Below are 21,133 nucleotides of genomic sequence, written 5' to 3' on the forward strand. Positions count from 1 at the left end.
AGACAGAGAGAGAGACCCTATCTCAAAAAAAATTAAACTAAATTAAATTAAATGCAACCAAGAGAATCTAAATGCAGGAAGAGTTGGCCCTTACCATAATACATTTTTAAAACACATGAACAAGCTCTTCCCTAACAATCAGAAATTCTGCCTCATTTTTTTCTCCAATACCTCATATTTCTATTGCCCTTCTGCTAATTTATTGCAATATGAAACTTACTATCCTATCATCATTTTCTACAATAAAAAAATACATATATAAAGTAAAATTGAAGCTAAGCATGGTGGTATACACCTATAATCCCAGCTACTCTGGAGGCTGAGGCAGGAGGATCCCTTGAGCCCAGGAGTTGGAGGTCACCTTATTTTCAAGCTAACAAATTTCATGAATGTTGGCAAAAAACACAAGACTCCTGGGTGACAGACAAGGGGCTTTGACACTCACGGCACAGGAAACAGCAGGAGCTTCATATGCACTACAGTTCCTCTTGCTCCCCAAGTCCCATGGAGGTGTCCTAGGCTAATGCTGTGCATGGAGTGGGTTTGTGTCATAGCTGAGGAATCCAGAACTTAGGAAGCCCAAATCTTTTACAACGAGCTGAAAACAAACCTGCCCGATCTTTCCCCCAAGGGAAACATTATCATCATTATACTGGAAAGTAAACAAAATGTGTCCTCTGCTCTGGAGGGAGGTACTGTCTTTATTTTCCAAAGCTGTTTGCCACATAAACTTCCTTGAAAAGATAGCTAATAAATAAATAAACAGAAATCTGTCAGTGCCTCTGCTCACAAAATATGCAAAAACGCAAGACCTGTGGAGAATTTTCTCCCAACAATTATAACTATTCTCTTGCATATACTTTCAAGTTCCTTGCTGCTCTTTCTTTCCATTGTATTTACCTGGCAAACCCCCACCCTGATTAAATAAAAACCTCCTATGCCCTGACACCCAAGTAGTTGATCATCTGATGAACTTAATCTCCCACTCACCTGAATGATTATTTCTCACTTTCTTCACTTCTCAAACAACTAATATCTTCTCACCCTCCTCCATCTCAATTGATAGTCTTGCTTATTTCACTAAATAGTAGCAAGCAGAAAATAATTTTCACATATATCTACTACCAAATCTACCAACCTACCTGCATCTGTACCCATATACTCTGCCTTTCCTCCTGTTACAGTGCCTGAACTGTTTGTGCCAACCTTCCTCCCCACTTTTGTGCACTGGATCCCATCCCTTTCATCTACTCAGAGACTTTACGTCTGCCAATTTTTTTTCTTTCATTCATTGAATCATTCCCCTTACCACACAAACACATTGAATTACCGCTCATCTTAAAACAAAACCTCCCTTGACCCCTAAATATTGCTCCTGCTCCAACTCAATGTATCTGCTTGCCTTTCATAAAAAACTGTCTTTAACACAACTCACTTTCTCTTTAACAGACTGCAGTCAGACTTTGTCTCAACTACTCCATCAAAGCAGTTCCTTCAAGGTCATCAGTTATCTCCATCTTGCCAAATTTGGATTCCTCAATCCTCATCATATTCACCTTAGCAGCAGCATTCCACATGATTAATTACACTCCTACTTGTGAAACACTTTATCTGGCTTTATAGGTTACCATCAGGGTTCACCAACTAACTCACTGGCTATTCTTCAGAATCCTTTGCTATATCCTCCTCATTTCCTAACCTCTAAATGTTGAAAGGTCCACAAATCCTCAGAGCTCTTCTAGCTATACTCACTCCCCAAGGCAGTTATGTCCCACCCCAGCCAAAATCTGGGTGGAATGCAGGCTTCACTATTTTAAAAAAGCTCCACAGGTAATTCTAATGTACAACCAGGGTTAAAATCACTACCCTACATGACTTCATCCAATAGCACGTGTTATTTAAATAACACTTATACTTACAATTTTATCTGTCGTGACATTTTTCTTAAATTCAGATATCCAGCCACCTACTTGACACTTAGGTGTCTAATATATTTCTCAGACACAACATGTCAAAAAAAAAAAAAAACTCTTGATTTTCTCTTCCTACTTGTTCCTTCTCTAATCTCCCCATTTCAGTAACTCTTGCTTCAATTTACCATTTGCCTAAGACGAAAACCTTGAAGCCATTCTTGATTCCTATCTTTCTTTCACACCTCACATTCAACATACATCAGTAAATCTTATCAGCTCTATCTTCAAAATATTTCCAGACTCTAGCCAATAACCAATGCAATGATGTTATACTATTCCGAGCTACCATTGTTTCTCACCTTAGAACACTGCACCCTTACTACCTACACCTTTAACTACTCATAGAAGTCAGAGATAATCCTTTAAAAGGTTAAATCAGATCTTGTCATTCTTCCACTCAAAACTTTCCGATAGTATCCCATCTCATCCTGAATAAAATCTAAAGTTCTTACCATAGTTTACAAGGATCTGCATAATATGGGTGCAGGTGTTCACCCTGCCCTTGCTATCTCTCTGACATCATCTTCCACCTTTCTCCCACTATTGACTCTGGTTCAGCCACTTGGGCCTCCTTGCCATTCCTAAAAATATCAAGCACACTCCTTTGTTAGGGTTTCCGCACCTCAATTTCCTCTGCTTAGAACGTCCTTTCCCCAACTACCACCCTTTCCCCTCAGATACTTGCAGGCTCATTTCTTCAAGCAAAACACAGGCTTACAGCCCAAGAATTCCAAGCCTTTGAGTACCTACTCAAAGGAAATAAAAACATACGTCCAGCAGAAGACATGTATATGAATATTCACATCAGATTTATTCATAATACTCTAAAGCCGAAACAACTCTACTGCCCATCAATAAGTTAATGAATGAACAAACTTTGGTATAACCATAGAATGAAATATTACTCAGCAACAACAAAGAACAAACTACGGTCACAGGTAATACAGGTGAATCTCAAAAACATGTGAAGTAGATGAATCCAGATATATAAGAGTACATATTGTATGGGTAGTACGAAATTTGGCCTCACCTAAGGAGAAGTCTGGCCATTTTCCCAGCTCCTGGGAGAAAACCTCTAAAACCTTGGCATTTCTGGAGTGACTAGTGTTTTTTGTATTCGTGGTGGCCCCTAGGACCACATCTGATCGTTTGTAATGATATGACTCATGCTGAGCATCTGATAGCTTATGCTAACTCTGGATAGGGGCTGGCCATGCCTGAAAGACCAACCATATGATTAGCAGGTTGGGGCTTTGAGTCATATGGTATCACCCCAATCTTCAAGAAGAGGAAGACAGCTACATATTGAGGTCAACAATGTGGAGCATGATCCATTCAATCATGCTTATATAATGAAGCTTCAATTAAGAACTCTGGACATCAAAGCTCCAGTGGGTTGGTCATACTCCATGCATATTATCATACATCAATATTGGGAAGGTAACACATCCTGAGGACAACAGAAGCTTCGCATTTGGAGCCGTCCCAGACTTCACCCTATGTGTCTCTTCCTTTGGCTGGTTCTAATTTGTTTCCTTTTGTTATAATAAAACTGTAATCCTAAATATAAGTTTCCTGAATTCTATGAGTTGTTCCAGAAAACTGTCCAACCTGAAGGAATCCATGTGGGACCCCGAATTTGTAGCCAGCTAGCCTGAAGTGAGGGTGGCCCTAGGGACCCCTGAATTTGTGGTGTCAGAAGTGAGGACAGCCTTTGGGAACTGTTCCCTCCACCTGTGCAGTTCAGCCACACTCCTTTGCACTGTATGACTCCATTTTTATAAGATTTATGAAATTCTTGAACGGAAAAAACTAAAGTGACAGAGAAGACACCATTGGTTGCCTTAGACCAGGTAGGAGCAGGGGTGATTGACTCCAAAACAGGTAAAGACAATGTGCTATACATTTTCTTGTATACATTCTAGTGTATACATTTTTCACAACGAGTCAAATTTTACAGTTAAATGAGCACATGTTATTGCATGTAAATTATATCCCAATACATTTGGTTTAAAAGAAAAAGTTCTATGTCTGATATTACTGAGAATGCTGTTCATTCTATCACTTGATATCTCTTTTTATTAAGAGCTGCAGAACAGTTTCCTATCTACTGTTAGCCCAAGGAACATCTGTATTTTTCCTAAATTTTGATTTTTCTTTAATAACATAATTGGCAACTGAATCCTCAGACCAAAATGTGAACACAAGTGTCTAGGCCATCATAGCTGACTTCTTCAATGTCATTCCTGGCTTGAATTTGCTCCTTTTTCTGCTTAGGTTTTAATGAATATTATGTCGTCATATTTTATAAATATCTATAAGCTGCTATATTTTTTCTGGAAAAGGGGGTAAAAATTTTTTCTAAATATATCTGTAATATTTTAGTACAGATTTGAAGGAAAATATTTTCTTTTATTCTTTTACAAAAACCTGAAAAGATAACTATGTTGCTTTGTTAGATAGTATCTGGATATCCAACTTAGCTTTCAGAAAAAAAAAAAAAAAAAAAAAAACCTTCAGGCTCTTAAAAGTTGCCCAGAAATTATCCATAAACTACAAAATGTGTTCAAGCCTCATCTATGCTTCCTAAAATGATTTTGATTTTGTGTATTATTTTAGATCTGCATTATAAAATATATTCTATAAAAGATGTGAAAGTAAGATTTTTGCTTAGTCATGAAAACTTCCAAGGATGAATTATCCATTTGAAAATTGCTCTTAAAAACTGATAGGCAAATAAAATTACAATTTAAAATACAAAATATCCGTTCACTGTAAAACTCTTTCAACTTTTCTGCATGCTTATAATTTTTCATAATAAAATGTTTGAAAAAATATGGGAAAATGTGAAAGTAATAATATAAGAAATCACAAATTTTTTTTAAATCTGTAAATTAAATTATGACTCACCAAAATAGACACTAGCAGCTGAAGCACCAGAAATGATACTCTGATTGTGCTTGTTTCAGTTCCAGAGATGAGTGAAGTTATATAAATAACAAAATCCTATTCACAAAACAATTTTTTAAAATAACAAAATAATAAAATCCTCTAAGTCTCTTCTCAAACTTGACTGTGCATATTAATCACCTGAGGATCTTGTTAAAATGCACATTCTGATTAAGTAGGTCTGGACTGGAGTCTGAGATTATGCATTTGTATCACATTCCCAGTTCATGCCAATGCTCTTGGTCCATGGACCACATGGAGTAGCAAGATTCTTTTTATGATTTTTTAAGACTCAATAAATCCTCAGCGCTTTTAAATATATGCCAATAACTGCTTATCAATACCAGTATATTTTCTTGCCATTTTGAACTTCCTTAGTATGAAACCTCAATGTTGAGTTGAACACCACCTAGGCTTAGTTTGCTTGAAAGGGTCGCTATGACCTCTAGAAAGCTAACTCAAAGTACGCAATAAAAAAAGTTCTGAGTTGTACTAGCAGGGGTATATTTGGGTCATCTATCTTCTAGATAATTAAGATGTAATTACAGAGGAAATGTGTGACAAAATATGTTAACATTCTACTTATATCCATCTATTCCTGTGTTTGTTCAGAGATATTTCAAAGCAAATCAGCACATTTGTTTCTATCTTGAGAATTTTAGTCTGGACCAGTCATATCAAAAAGTCCAGCTATCTAAAGAATTCTTTAGTTCATTCCTGTAATGATTGATATCCTAACCCTTCAGTGGAAGTAACATTCTCCCCTGTTTGAGGTAAATGATCTCTTGCAGGCACACCATTTGGATACCAAGAAGAGGTAATTTATCTCAAGTGGGCAAACACTATAATGAAAGCAAGAAGGTTGCCACCTGTCCAGTATTTACAGAGGCAACATGAAAACTGGGGTCTTTGCCCACTGCCTGTAAGTTCATCATCAAAGTTTAGGAAGGTAGCAGGGGCAGCCACCTTTAGCACTTTCTATGCATTGAATTCAAGCTATCATTATTGAACTTCCTATTTCATGAAAAGGTAAAAAGTAATATGCTGGTCCCATTAAGACATCAGTACACAAGCAAGAAATAAAACAATGAACATTTACAGGATATTTACAAACACTAGGCAGGTTACACTTCTTCTTAATGTAAAGAAAAGCTAGGAAGTTTTATTAGACAAATTTTACAGATTAGAATACTGAGGCTGAAACGAGATTAAGTGATTTGCCCAATAACACACAAATAGGAAACAATGGTGCCCAGATTCAAATTTAGAGTTCAAGTTCTTAACCAAAACTTTACCGTATATCCAACATGTTTTACAGTATATTTTCTTTCTTAGTTAATGCTATGCATACAATTCAGAACTTACTCTAAACAGATAAAAACCTACTCTTTAAAAAGACTGAATGTTTTTTACCTTAGAACAAAGATAACATGAAAAGCCACACAGTTATTATTAAAAGCTTAGTATTGGCATACATGCACCACAGTTTTCCTGGGGCTAAGAAGAAAAAGGGACAGTGATGCTATTAATTTGTAATCCCAATATTTAAAATGGTTTTAATTTTTAGCAAGTTCTCAAAAACAAAAAACAAGAAGTACAAAAAGATAAAAACATACTTGTGCCTCATAACAAACATCTTCTTTCACTTCAGAATTTTCAGAATATTTACTAAACAGATTTCCCCAAGATTCCATCATTTCAATTTCCTGCTTGGCTAAAATAATTAAGATACTGCTCATAATTTAACATGATTCAAAGAACAATGAGTCAATTACAAATCAAAGCTAAACTGATATTCCTGCTACCTGTCCTATGATGAAAATATCCTGTTGCGAATTGGTTAAATTATGGAATATACAAATAATTAAATATTACTCAGAAATTACAAATCATTCTCTAAAAGAATATTAATAGAAATGGAAAAACCCTCAAAAAGTAAAACTTTTTTAAAAATGAAATTATGACACTGTATCATAAGCAAAGTACAGTATCATGTCTGTGAGTTTTCCTGTAAAAGATGCACAAGCTGAACCTAATCATGAGGAAACACCAGACAAATCAAAACTAAGGGATATTCTACAAATAACTGGCCTGCAATCTTCAAGAAAGCCAAGATCGTGGCCAAGAAAAGACTGAGGAACTCTTCCATACAGGAGACTAAAAAAACATGATTAAATGCAACACATAATTCCAAACTATATCCTTTTGCTATATAAAGAACGCAGTTGGGACAACTAGGGAAAGTTTCATGGGATCTTAAAGACAGTAATGTATCCACGTTGATTTCCTAATGTTGACAGTTGCATTCTGGTTATACAGGAGAAAAACCAGAATGCAGCTTTGAAATGCACACTAAAATATGCAGTCTTTGAAATGCACACTAAAACACGAGGGAGTGGCACAGCATCATACTGTCAACCTGCTCTCAAACTGTTCAGCAAAAAGAAAAGTTCTTTGTTATGTACTTCCCACTTTTCTGTAAGTCTGATGTTATATCAAATTGACTTTTAAATGATGATATAAACCTAGGTACTCTATGATATTATCAATATCATTTGTAAGTCTATTAGTGGATGGATAGGAGGAAAGGAGGAAGGCAGGAGGGAGGGAGGGAGGGGAAATACATTGGAAGAACATATTCAAATGTTAACAGTAACTACTCCTAATACACAGCAATGAAAAAGAATGAAATCATATCCTTTGCAGCAACATGGACACAGCGAGGCCGTTGTTATTAGTCTGTTTTCACACTGCTGATAAAGACACATCCGAGACTGGGCAATTTACAAAAGAAACATGTTTATTGGGCTTACAGTTCCACATGGCTTGGGAAGCCTCACAATCATGGTGGAAGACGAAAGGCACGTCTCACATATGGCAGTGGCAAGAGAGAAAATAAGACTCAAGCAAAACAGGTTTCCCCTTATCAAACCATCAAATCTTGTGAGACTTACTCACTACCACAGTAAGAGGGAAACCAACCCCATGATTCAATTATCTCCCACTGGGTCCCTCCCACAACACATGGGGATTATGGGAGTACAAATCAGAGATTTCGGTGGGGACACAGCCAAACCATATCATTCCACCCTGACTCCCTCCCAAATCTCATGTCCTCACATTTCAAAACCAATCATGCCTTCCCAACAGTCCCCCAAAGTCTTAACTCATTTAAGCATTAACTCAAAAGTCCACAGTCCAAAGTCTCATCTGAGACAAGACAAGTCCCTTCACTTATGAGCCTGTAAAATCAAAAGCAAGTTAGTTACTTCCTAGATACAATGGACATACAGGCATTGGGTAAATACGGCCATTTCAAATGGGAGGAATTGGCCAAAACAAAGGGGCTACAGGCCCCATGCAAGTCCAAAATCCAGGAGGGCAGTGAAACGTTAAAGCTCCAAAATGATCTTTGATTCCATGTCTCATATCCAGGTTACGCTGACACAAGAGGTGGGTTCCCATGATCTTGGGCAGCTCCACCCTTGTGGCTTTGCAGGGTACAGCCTCCCTCTGGCTGCTTTCAAGGGCTGGCATTGAGTGTCTGTGGCTTTTCCAAGTGAACAGTGCAAGCTGTCAGTAGATCTACCATTCTGGGATCTGGAGGACAGTGACCCTCTTCTCACAGCTCCACCAGGCAGGTGCCCTAGTAGCGACTCTGTGTGGGGGCTCCTACCCCACATTTCCCTTCTGCACCACCCTAGCAGAGGTTCTCCATAAGAGCCCCACCCTTGCAGCAAACTTCTGCCTGGGTATCCTGGCATTTCCATACATCTTCTGAAATCTAGGCAGAGGTTCCCAAACCCTAATTCTTGACTTCTGTGCACTCGCTGGCTCAACACCACGTGGAAGTTGCCAAGGCTTGGGACTTACACCTCTGAAGCCATGGCCCAAGCTCTACATTGGCCCCTTTCAGCCCCACGGCAAGAGCAGCTGGGACGCAGGGAATCAAGCCCCTAGGCTGACCACAGCATGGGGGACCCTGGGACTGGCCAACTAAACCATTTTCTTCTAAGCCTCCAGGCCTGTGATGGGAGGGGCTTCCATGAAGACCTCTGACATGACCTGGAGACATTTTCCCCATTGTCTTGGGGATTCAGCTAATCGTTACTTATGCAAATTTCTGCAACCCACTTGAATTTCTCCTCAGAAAATCGGTTTTTCTTTCTATCACATTGTCAGGCTGCACATTCTCCGAACTTTTATACTCTGCTTCTCTTATAAAACTAAATGCCTTTAACAGTACCCAAGTCACCTCTTGAATGCTTTGCTGCTTAGAAATTTCTTCCACCAGATACCTTAAATCATCTCTCTCAAGTTCAGTGTTCCACAAATCTTTACGGCAGGGGCAAAACACCGCCAGTCTATTTGCTAAAACATAACAAGTTTACGTTTAAGCAAGTCTTACGAGATCTGATGGCTTGATAAGGGGAAACCCATTCCACTTCATTCTCCTTCTCTCTCTTGCTGCCACCATGTGAGACGTGCATTTCACCTTCCACTGTAATTGTGAGGCCTCCTCAGCCATGTGGAACTATAAGTCCAATAAACCTCTTTCTTTTGTAAATTCCTTCCTTGTAAAGACAAGGACATGAGATTTGGGAGGGAGTCAGGGTGGAATGATATAGTTTGGCTGTGTCCCCGCCCAAATCTCTGCTCCAATACCCTACAAGTTCCTCATCTCCATCTGAGACCACCTCAGCCTGGACCTTATTGTTCATATATCTATCAGGCTTTCAGGCAAAGCCATTCAGTAAGTCTCTAGGAAGTTCCAAGCTGTCCCACATTTTCCTGTCTTCTTCTGAGCCCTCCAAACTGTTTCAACCTCTGCCTGTTTCCCAGTTCCAAAGTCGCTTCCACATTTTCAGGTATCTTTTCACATTTTCAGGTATATTTTCAGCAACGCCTCACTCTACTGGTACCAATTTACTGTATTAGTCCATTTTCACACTGCTGATAAAGAAATACCTGAGACTGAGCAATTTACAAAAGAAAGAGGTTTATTGGAATTACAGTTCCACATGGCTGAGGAGGCCTCACAATTACAGTGGAAGGTGAAAGGCACGTCTCACATGGTGGCAGCAAGAGAGAAGGAGAATGAAGCGGAATGGGTTTCCCCTTATCAAGCCATCAGATCTTATAAGACTTATTCACTGTCATGAGAACAGTACGTGGGAAACCACCCCCATAATTAAATTATCTCCCACTAGTTCTCTCCCACAACACGCCGGAATTATGGGAGTACAGTTTGGGATGAGATTTGGGTGCGGACATAGAGTCAAACTATTAATAGCCATTATCATAAGCAAATTAACACAGGAACAGAAAAACAAATACCACGTTTTTACTTGTAAGTGGGAGCTAAGCATTGGGTACACATGGACATAAAGATGGGAACAGACACTGGGGACTACTAGAGCAGGGAGTGAAAGAGGTGGGTAAGGGCTGAAAAACTACCTATTGGGTACTCTGCTCATTACCTGGGTGATGGAATCATTCGTACCCCAAAGCTCAGCATTACACAATATACCCATGTAACAAACTGGCACATGTACTCCCTGATCTAAAATAAAAGTGAAATCATTAAAAAAGAAAAAGTAACAGTAACCATTCTTGTGTGAGCTGAGTGATAGAAAAATATTTTTTGTTTCTGTTATTTTTATTCTTTTCTATTTTTTTCAAGTTTTCTGAATTGATCGGTTTTCCTTTGTAATGGAAGGGTGGGGCAGTAGATGTGGAGGTAATAAGTGATATTTGCTTTTTAGAAAGTGAATCCTCTCTATGTTAAGTTTGTTGATTAGTGGATCCATCTACAAACCATCCCTTCTCTGTTGCCACCTTCTAGTTAGCCAGCCAGGAATAACCATGTGATTCAGGTTCAGGTCAATGAAATAAGAAGAGAAGACTGCTGGGTGAGCTTCTGGGAAAGTTTTTGCCTTCCTGACATAAAGGAATATATTCAGCAGCCATATCATTTCACATCTGTAACAGCTTTCTTGAGATATAATTAAACATCATACAGTTTGCCCATTTCAAGTATACAAATCAATGTTTTTTAGTATATTCACGGAGTTGTGCGACTATAACCACAACCAATTTTAAAACATTTTTATCAACCCCAAAAGAAACTCTATATCCATTAGCAGTCATTTCCCACACTCCCTTAACCCCCACTCCAGCCCTGGGCAACCACTAATCTACTTCCTGTCTCTAGATTTGTCTACTCTAGACATTTCAAATAAACAGAATCATGCAATATGTGATCTTTTGTCACCATCCTCTTTCACTTTGCATAATGTCTTCAGGGATCATCCACGTTATAGCATGTAGCAGTACTTTATTCCTTTTTATTTTCTTTATTCCTTTTTTATTACTTTATTACTTTATTCCTTTTTTATTCATCATTTGGATATCTATTCATTAATCAGTTGATAGACATCTGGGTTTTCTTTTCACTTTTTGACTCACGCATATTGATGCTATGACCATTTGTAAATGTATCCGACTCACAAACACTTGAATTGGTTTGTGTTTGTATGAATGTATGCTTTCATTTCTCTTTCTCTTGGATACATTCCTAGGAGTGAATTTCTGGCTCATACGATAACTCTATGCTTAACTTTTTAAGGAACTTTCAGACTCTTTTCCAAAGCATCCGTATCCTTTTCATTCCCACCAACAATGTATGAATGCCTTCACATTTTGCCCTTCCCTCTTCCTTCTTGCAAAAACGCAATCCTGATGCCTGAAAGTAGAGTAGCCAGCTTAAAACTAAGAGGCACAAACACGAACACGTTAAGGATAGCAGAGAAGAAAGACCCAGTCTAGATTTCTACTTACCTCTAGACTTTCTTTTATTTGGGAGGAAAAATTCCTATTTGATTAAGGTATTTTAAATAGGGTCATCCAATAATTACAAAGAAGGCAAACCTCTTCCAAACATACAATGTCATTCTATTCAGAGAATAAACTTCTCCTTGATCTTTATATACTAATTTATAACAGAACCATCTTTTTAAAATTTATAGCTACATATAATATTTAAATTACCTTGAAATTATAAGATAAACCAATGTATTCCCATCTGATCTTATTTTTTATAAAATTTATTATTCTGTTAATGCAATAAATATTAATAATGACCAATATATGAACTAAGCAAAGTAAGCAAACCAGTAATCAAAGACTCTTCTAAGTACTTTAAAAATGTATTCATTTAGTCTTCTAAATAACTCTATGAGATAGGTAAAACTACTTTCCCCATTTTATAGATAAAGAAATTGATGCACACAGGATTTAAATAACTTGCCCAAGGTCACACAGCTAGTGTCAGAACCAGCATTCAAAGTGAGGCAGAATTCCTACTTAACCCTACAGTATTGCCTCCCCTGTAGAGCAGCTTAGCAATTTTAGGATAGAAGATTAATAAATAGTAGCCTGAAAATGTATAAAGGGGTATGTGTGTGTATGTGCATGTGTGCATGCGTGCTCATTTATGTTATACTCTACTCTCACAGTGAAATGAGTAATAAGGGGACAACTATTTTTTAGCACCCACCAAATGCCAGGTATTATATACAATGCTCAACAAGTATTATCTCACTAAATCCTCGTAACAGCCAGGAAGAGGACAATATCTTCATTTATAGGCAAAGAATCTGAGACCCAGTAAAGTTAAATAACATGCCCAGTTTCACACAACTGATAATTAGATAACTGATAACTAGATTTGGATACAAAATCAAATCTGCTCTGTTCAAAGCTAATGCTCTCTCTACTATACAATAATGTTTACCTGTTTAGGTTATTCATATGCTAAATTGGAAACTCCACATGACTATATAAGCTCTTATGGTTTTATATTTATCACTCTCATTATTATCTCTTTGTAACTACTCATACACTTTAACTTTCTGAAAATACATTCCCATCCTTTCTGCCAAAATACCTGAAATTTCTACTACAAAAATGTAACTTAAAAGGAAAACACATGACCCTGGAAAAATATTATATAAACGAACCCCTCCAGAGAGGGTCCACACTGATAATTTCATGTTAGTCCAAGAATATTCCATTATCTACCTGTCTAGACCATATTCCTTCCAGTATTTCTCATGACTGTGATGTATCAGTAATTCTCTCCCTTTATTAACAATCACTTACTCTTCTCAAAGTAGTGTTTCTTAGCCAACAAACATTTAAAACTTTCCCTAAAAAAAAAGTTTTCCTGAACTTGCTATTTCCTCTAGCTGTTAGAGGCACAGCCAGGTCTAATATCAAAGGCACTTCTGCTCCTAGATTTAGGCAAGCATGTAAAGACACCACCTTCTACTTGGTAAATCTTACCTATGCATGTCTTTATCAGGGTCTTAATTACTGTGTCAATATTTTAACACTGAAAGTGTTGTAAGGGGCCACTTTTGGAATGTGCTCAGAGGAAATTACTGCCTGGTTTTATAAAACTTCTGTAATTTGACCCCATGCCAATGATACATCTTTCTTCCGATATGAATAATGGAAAATATCCTTTATTAATCACTATCTATAAGCCAGGTCTGCTAGACATGGATTTTCATTCTCATCCCTTTAATGTCTGTTCTTTCCATTCTGTGTTTATTCCCACCTCTGCATCTCTGCTTAACCATGCCCTTAGTCTGAATGCCATCTCTCCTCTCTAACCTGCCATCATTCTAAGCCTAGCTAAATCACAAGTTCCTCCCTGAAGCCTTCCCTATACTCATAAGCCCACACGGAGCAGCATCTTCTGTAGATTCTTGTAGCATTAAAAGCTGTATCTCTTCATTTCATCCTTAATTATATTCTGCTTGAAGTCACTCATGAGTTGTCATTCTTGTTCTCTAACAACTGTGTGTATTTTCTATAGTATTAGACCAATTCACACATTTGATCTCCTAGAATATATATATAACACAGTGACAAGAAAAAATACATTAAATAAATTAATAACATAAACAAGATGATAGCTTAAGAAACCAATCTACTTTTAAGCGTCATACTTACAAAGAATATTGGTAACATAAATCACCTGTTTCTTTTCTTTATATATATATATACTTTAAGTTCTGGGGTATATGTGCACAATGTGCAGGTTTGTTATATAGGTATACATGTGCCATGTTGGTTTGCTGCACCATCAATTCATCATTTACGTTAGGTATTTCTCCTAATGCTATCCCTCTCCCAGTCCGCACCCCCGACAGGCCCTGGTGTGTGATGTTCCCCTTCCTGTGTCCATGTGTTCTCACTGTACAGCTCCTACTTAGGAGTGAGAACATGTGCTGTTTGGTTTTCTGTCCTTGTGATAGTTTGCTCAGAATGATGGTTTCCAGCTTCATCCATGATCCTGCAAAGGACATGAACTCACCCCTTTTTGTGGCTGCATAGTATTTCATGGTGTATATGTGCAACATTTTCGTTATCCAGTCTATTATTGATGGACATTAGGGTTGGTTCCAAGTCTTTACTATTGTGAATAGTGCCACAATAAACATATGTGTGCATGTGTCTTTATAGCAGCATGACTTATAATCCTTTGGGTCTGTTACCCAGTAATAGAATTACTTGGGTCAAATGGTATTTTTAGTTCTAGATCCTTGAGGAATCGCCACATTGTCTTCCACAATGGCTGAACTAATTTACACTCCCACCAACAGTGTCAAAGCATTTCTATTTCTACACATCCTGTCCAGCATCTGTTGTTTCCTGACTTTTTAATGATCACCATTCTAACTGGTGTGAGATGGTAACTCATTGTGGTTTTGATTTGCATTTCTCTGATGACCAGTGATGATGAGCATTTTTTCATGTTTGTTGGTTGCATAAATGTCTTCTTTTGAGAAGTGTCTGTTCATATCCTTTGCCCACTTTTTGATGGGGTTGTTTTTTTCTTGTAAATTTAAGTTCTTCATAGATTCTGGATATTAGCCCTTTGTCAGATGGATAAATTGCAAAAATTTTCTCCCATTCGGTAGGTTGCCTGTTCACTCTCATAATAGTTTCTTCTGCTCTGCAGAAGCTCTTCAGTTTAATTAGATCCCATTTGTCTATTTTAGCTTTTGTTGCCATTGCTTTTAGTGTTTTAGTCACGAAGTCTTTGCCCATGCCTATGTCCTGAATGGTATGGCCTAGGTTTTCTTTTAGGGCTTTTAGGTCTTTAAATGAAATTTAAAGTAGCTTTTCCCAATTCAGTGAAGAAAGCCAATGGCAGCTTGATGGGGACAGCACTGAATCTATAAATTACTTTGGGCAGTATGGCCATTTTCACGATATTGATTCTTCCTACCCATGAGCATGGAATGTTTTTCCATTTGTTTGTGTCCTCTTTTATTCCTTAAGCAGTGGTTTGCACCTCTCCTTGAAAAGGTCCTTCACATCCCTTGTAAGTTGGATTCCTAGGTATTTTATTCTCTTTCTAGCAACTGGAAGTGCATGGGAGATCACTCATGATTTGGTTCTCTGTTTGTCTGTTATTGGTGTATAGGAATGCTTGTGATTGTTGCACACTGATTTTGTATCCTGAGACTTTGCTGAAGTTGCTTCTCAGCTTAAGGAGATTTTGGCTGAGACAATGGGGTTTTCTAAATATACAGTCATGTTGTCTGCAAACAGAGGCAATTTGACTTTCTCTTTTCCTAACGGAATACCCTTTCTTTTTCTTGCCTGATTGCCCTGGCCAGAACTTCCAACACTATGTTGAATTAAGAGTGGTGAAAGAGGGTATCCTTGTCTTGTGCTGCTTTTCAAAGGGAATGCTTCCACTTTTTGCCCTTTCAGTATGATATTGGCTGTGGGTGTGTCATAAATAGCTCTTATTATTATGAGACACATTCCATCCATACCTAGTTTATTGAGAGTTTTTAGCATGAAGTGCTGTTGAATTTTGTCAAAGGCCTTTTCTGCATCTATTGAGATAATCATGTGGTTTTTGTCTTTGGTTCTGTTTATGTGATGGATTTTGTTTATTAATTTGCCTATGTTGAACCAGGCTTGCATCCCAGGGATGAAGCCGACTTGATCGTGGTGGATAAGCTTTTTGATGTGCTGCTGGATTCGGTCTGCCAATATTTTATTCAGGATTTTCGCACTGATGTTCATCAGGGATATTGGTCTAAAATTCTCTTTTTTTGTTGTATCTCTGCCAGGCTTTGGTATCAGGATGATGCTGGCCTCATGAAATGAGTTAGGGAGGTTTCCCTCTTTTTCTATTGATTGGAATAGTTTCAGAAGGAATGGTACCAGCTCCTCTTTGTACGTCTAGTAGAATTCAGTTGTGAGTCCATCTGGTCCTGAGCTTTTTTCAGTTGGTAGGCTATTAATTATTGCCTCAATTTCAGAACCTGTTATTGATCTATTCAGAGATTCACCTTCTTCCTGGGTTAGTCGTGGGAGGGTGTATGTGTCCAGGAATTTATCCATTTGTTCTAGATTTTCTAATTTATTTTTGTAGAGGTGTTTATAGTATTATCCAACGGTAGTTTGTATTTGTGTGGCATCAGTGGTGATATTCCCTTTATCATTTTTTATTGCATCTATTTGATTCTTCTCTCTTTTCTTCCTTATTAGTCTTGCTAGTGGTCTATTTTGTTGATCTTTTCAAAAAACCAGCTCCTGGATTCATTGATTTTTTGAAGGGTTTTTTGTGTCTCTATCTCCTTCAGTTCTGCTCTGATCTTAGTTATTTCTTGCCTTCTGCTAGCTTTTGAATTTGTTTGCTCTTGCTTCTCTAGTTATTTTAATTGTGATGTTAGGGCATTGATTTTGATCTTTCCTGCTTTCTCTTGTGAGTGTTTAGTGCTATAAATTTCCCTCTACTTACTTCCTTAAACGTGTCCCAGAGATTCTGGTACACTGTGTCTTTGTTCTCATTGGTTTCAAAGAACATCTTTATTTCTGCCCTCATTTTGTTATTTACCCAGTAGTCATTCAGGAAACTGAGCCGGTTGTTCAGTTTCCACGTAGTTGTGCAATTTTGAGTGAGTTTCTTTTTTTTTTTTTTTTTGAGACGGAGTCTCGCTCTGTCGCCCGGGCTGGAGTGCAGTGGCCGGATCTCAGCTCACTGCAAGCTCCACCTCCTGGGTTTACGCTATTCTCCTGCCTCAGCCTCCCAAGTAGCTGGGACTACAGGTGCCCGCCACGTCGCCCGGCTAGTTTTTTGTATTTTTTTAGTAGAGACGGGGTTTCACCATATTCGCCAGGATGGTCTCGAGCTCCTGACCTCGTGATCCGCCCATCTCGGCCTCCCAAAGTGCTGGGATTACAGGCTTGAGCCACCGCACCCAGCTTTGAGTGAGTTTCTTAATCCTGAGTTCTAATATGATTGCACTGTGGTCTGAGAGACAGTTTGTTGTCATTTCTGTTCTTTTACATTTGCTGAGGAGTGTTTTATTTCCAATTATGTGGTCAATTTTAGAATAAGTGTGATGCGGTGCTGAGAAGAATATATTCTGTTGATTTCAGCTGGAGAGTTCTGTAGATGTCTATTAGATCTGCTTGGTGCAGAGCTGAGTTCAAGTCCTGGATATCCTTATTAATTTTCTGTCTCATTGATCTGTCTAATATTGACAGTGGAGTGTTAAAGTCTCCTATTATTATTGCGTGGGAGTCTAAGTCTCTTTGTAGGTCTCTAAGGACTTGCTTTATGAATCTGGGTGCTCCTGTATTGGGTGCATATATATTTAGGATAGTTAGCTCTTGCTCTTCTTGTTGAATTGATCCCTTTACCATTATGTAATGGCCTTCTTTGTCTCTTTTGATCTTTGTTGGTTTAATGTCGGTTTTATCAGAGACTAGGATAGCAACCCCTGCCTTTTTTTGTTTTCCATTTGCTTGGTAGATCTTCCTCCATCCCTTTATTTTGAGCCTATGTGCGTCTTTGCATATGAGATGGTTCTCCTGAATACAGCATACCAATGGGTCTTGACTCTTTATCCAATTTGCCAGTCTGTGTCTTTTACTTGGGGCATTTAGCCCATTTACATTTAAGGTTAATATTGTTATGTGTGAATTTGATCCTGTCATTATGACGCTAACTGGTTATTTTGCCCATTAGTTGATGCATTTGCTTCATAGCATCGATGGTCTTTACAATTTGGCATGTTTTTGCAGTGGCTGGTACCTGTTCTTCCTTTCCATGTTTAGTGCTTCCTTCAGGAGCTCTTGTAAGGCAGGCCTGTTGGTGACAAAATCTCTCAACATTTGCATGTCTGTAAATGATTTTATTTCTCCTTCATTTAAGAAGCTTAGTTTGGCTGGATATGAAATTGAGTTGAAAATTCTTTTCTTTAAGAATGTTGAATATTGGCCTCCCACTCTCTTCTGGCTGTAGGGTTTCTGCCAAGAGATCCGCTGTTAGTCTGATGGGCTTCCCTTTGTGGGTAACCCAACCTTTCTCTCTGGCTGCCCTTAACATTTTTTCCTTTACTTCAACATTGGTGAATCTGACGATTATGTGACTTGGGGTTGTTCTTCTCAAGGAATATCTTTGTGGTGTTCTCTGTACTTCCTGAATTTGAATGTTGGCCTGCCTTGCTAGGTTGGGGAAGTTCTCCTGGATAATATCCTGAAGAGTGTTTTCTAAGTTGGTTCCACTCTCCTCGTCACTTTCAGGTACACCAATCAAATGTAGATTTGGTCTTTTCACATAGTCCCTTTGTTCATTTGTTTTACTCTTTTTTCTCTAATCTTGTCTTCTCATTTTATTTCATTAATTTGACCTTCAATCATGGATATCCTTTCTTCTGCTTGATCGAATTGGCTATTGAAGCTTGTGTATTCTTCATGAATTTCTCATGCTGTGTGTTTCAACTGCATCAGGTCATTTATGTTCTTCTCTACACTGGTTATTCTAGTTAGCACTCCTCTAACCTTTTTTCAAGATTTTTAGCTTCCTTGCAATGGGTTAGAACATTCTCCTTTAGCTCGGAGAAGTTTGTCATTACTCATCTTCTGAACCCTACATGTGTCAACTCGTCAAAGTCATTCTCCGTCCAATTTTGTTCCCCTGCTGGCGAGGAGTTGTGATCTTTCGGAGGAGAAGAGGTGTTCTGGTTTTGGAATTTTCAGCCTTTCTGCTCTGGTTTCTCCCCATCTTTGTGGTTTTCTCTACCTTTGGTCTTTGATGTTGGTGACTTACAGATGGGGTTTTGGTGTGGATGTCCTTTTTGTTGATGTTGAAGCTATTCCTTTCTGTTTGTTAGTTTTCCTTCTAACAGGCACCTCAATCTCAGATCTGGTGGAGTCTGCCAGACGTCCAGTCCAGACCCTGTCTGCCTGGGTATCACCAGCGGAGGCTATAAAACAGCAAGTATTGCTACCTTATCCTTCCTCTGGAAGCATCGTTCCAGAGGGGCACCTGCCAGATGCCAGCCAGAGTTCTTCTGTAAGAGCTGTCTGTCAGCCCCTACTGGGAAGTGTCTCCCAGTCAAGCTACGCGGTGGTCATGGACCCACTTGAGGAGGCAGTCTGACCATTATTAGAGCTCAAATGTGCTGGGAGAACCACTGCTCCCTTCAGAGCTGTCAGGCAGGGACGTTTAAGTCTGCAGAAGCTGTGCCCACAGCTGCCCTTTCCCCCAGGGGCTTTGTCCCAGGAAGATGACGGTTTTATCTATAAGTCCCTGACTGGGGCTGCTGCCTTTTGATCAGATATGCCATGTCCACAGAGCTGGAAACTACAGAGGCAGTCAGTCTTGGTGAGCTGCGGTGGGCTCCGCCCAGTTCGTGCAGCTTTGTTTACACTGTGAGCATAAAACCTCCTACTCAAGCCTCAGCAATGGTGGACGCCCCTCCTCCCACCAAGCTCCAGCATCCCAGGTTGTTCACAGACTGCTGCGCTAGCAACAAGGATTTCAAGTCAATGGATCTTAGATTGCTGGGCTCCCTGGGCATGGGACCCTCCGAGCCAGGCAGTGGAGAGAATCTCCTGGCCTGCCAGTTGTGAAGACTGTGGGAAAAGCGGACTATTTGAGCGGAAGTGTGCCGTTCCTGCCAGTACAGTCTCTCACAGCTTCCCTTGGCTAGGAAAGGGAAATCCCCCGACCCCTTGCACTTCCCGGGTGAGGTGACGCCCCGCCCTGCTGATTCAGCTCACCCTCCGTGGGCTGCACCCACTGTCCAACCAGTCTCAATGAGATGAACAAGGTACCTCAGTAGGAAACGCAGAAATCACCTGTCTTCTGCATAGATCTTGCTGGAGTTGCATACCGGAGCTGCTCCTCTTTGGCCATCTTGGAAGCACTCAAATCACCTGTTTCTTAAACCAAATCTAAAAACTATTTCTAAGCTCTTTCAAGAATGTTCAGTTCTGCTTTGAAGTTATAATACCAAAATTCTTAAAATACATTTAGTTTAGAATTTTATTTCAGACTCCAAACCCAGTATCTTGAGGTTCTGCCAACACATTAAATATGCACATTGCTTACCAACATCAATGGCCACAACTTAAAAATAATCTTTAAGTTTCCTACTACAAAAGTCTAGGTTTAGATATTTGAAATCACAATGTATGATCTATATTTGCACAGTGGAAATGTCTAAGAATTAAATTCCAAATTATCATTACATCCAGGCTTACATTTCATTAAACAGGCAAATCTTAACAAGTCCATTATACAGTTTTAACAACTAATGTGTCTGAAATGACCATAATTAGTCCAATTAGTTTTCATTGAACCTGTCAGACAAAATATCATGCGATCGGAATCATTTTTTAAAACTTGCATTTTAAACCTTTGTAAATCGCTGATAATAGGTGGTTCCACACCAGGTCGGAAGGAGCAGACTATTCAAATTAATTGTATCTAAAATACACTAGAAAAAGTAAAAAAAATCACAAAAAGAGAGAGAAAAATTTTCTACTGGCTCTCATATTACTCAAGCTTATGAAATTTACAGCCACAAGTAGAAGTGAAACAAGGCAAAAACATATGAAAGAACATTGCCAGTATTACCTAATAAAAAGCTAATGATGAGCTTTCCATAGGAAACACAGATAGAAAGAAAAAAAATAAGGTGGATACATTCACCAAGAAAAGTCATTTCCCCATAAAGACAAAATTTATATTAATTTACATTATTAAGTACAGAATTAATCTCTCCGTGACTGAATAAAATAAATATAAAAATAAATTTATTTTCTCCCTATACAGTTTATTAGAATTTGTGACATAAAGAATTTCTGGACATTTGTTCTTA

General features: G+C 38.6%; 1 protein-coding gene across 1 annotated transcript in view; it reads right to left on the reverse strand.

Moving 5' to 3' along the window:
* The window catches only part of CCDC171 (coiled-coil domain containing 171), a 288,764-nt gene that overhangs the window by 99,300 nt on the left and 168,331 nt on the right, over positions 1-21,133 (reverse strand). The gene's annotated exons all lie outside the window — the stretch shown is intronic.

The sequence above is a fragment of the Piliocolobus tephrosceles genome, chromosome 14, assembly GCF_002776525.5.
Source record: "Piliocolobus tephrosceles isolate RC106 chromosome 14, ASM277652v3, whole genome shotgun sequence".
In the NCBI taxonomy this organism is placed as follows: Eukaryota; Metazoa; Chordata; class Mammalia; order Primates; family Cercopithecidae; genus Piliocolobus; species Piliocolobus tephrosceles.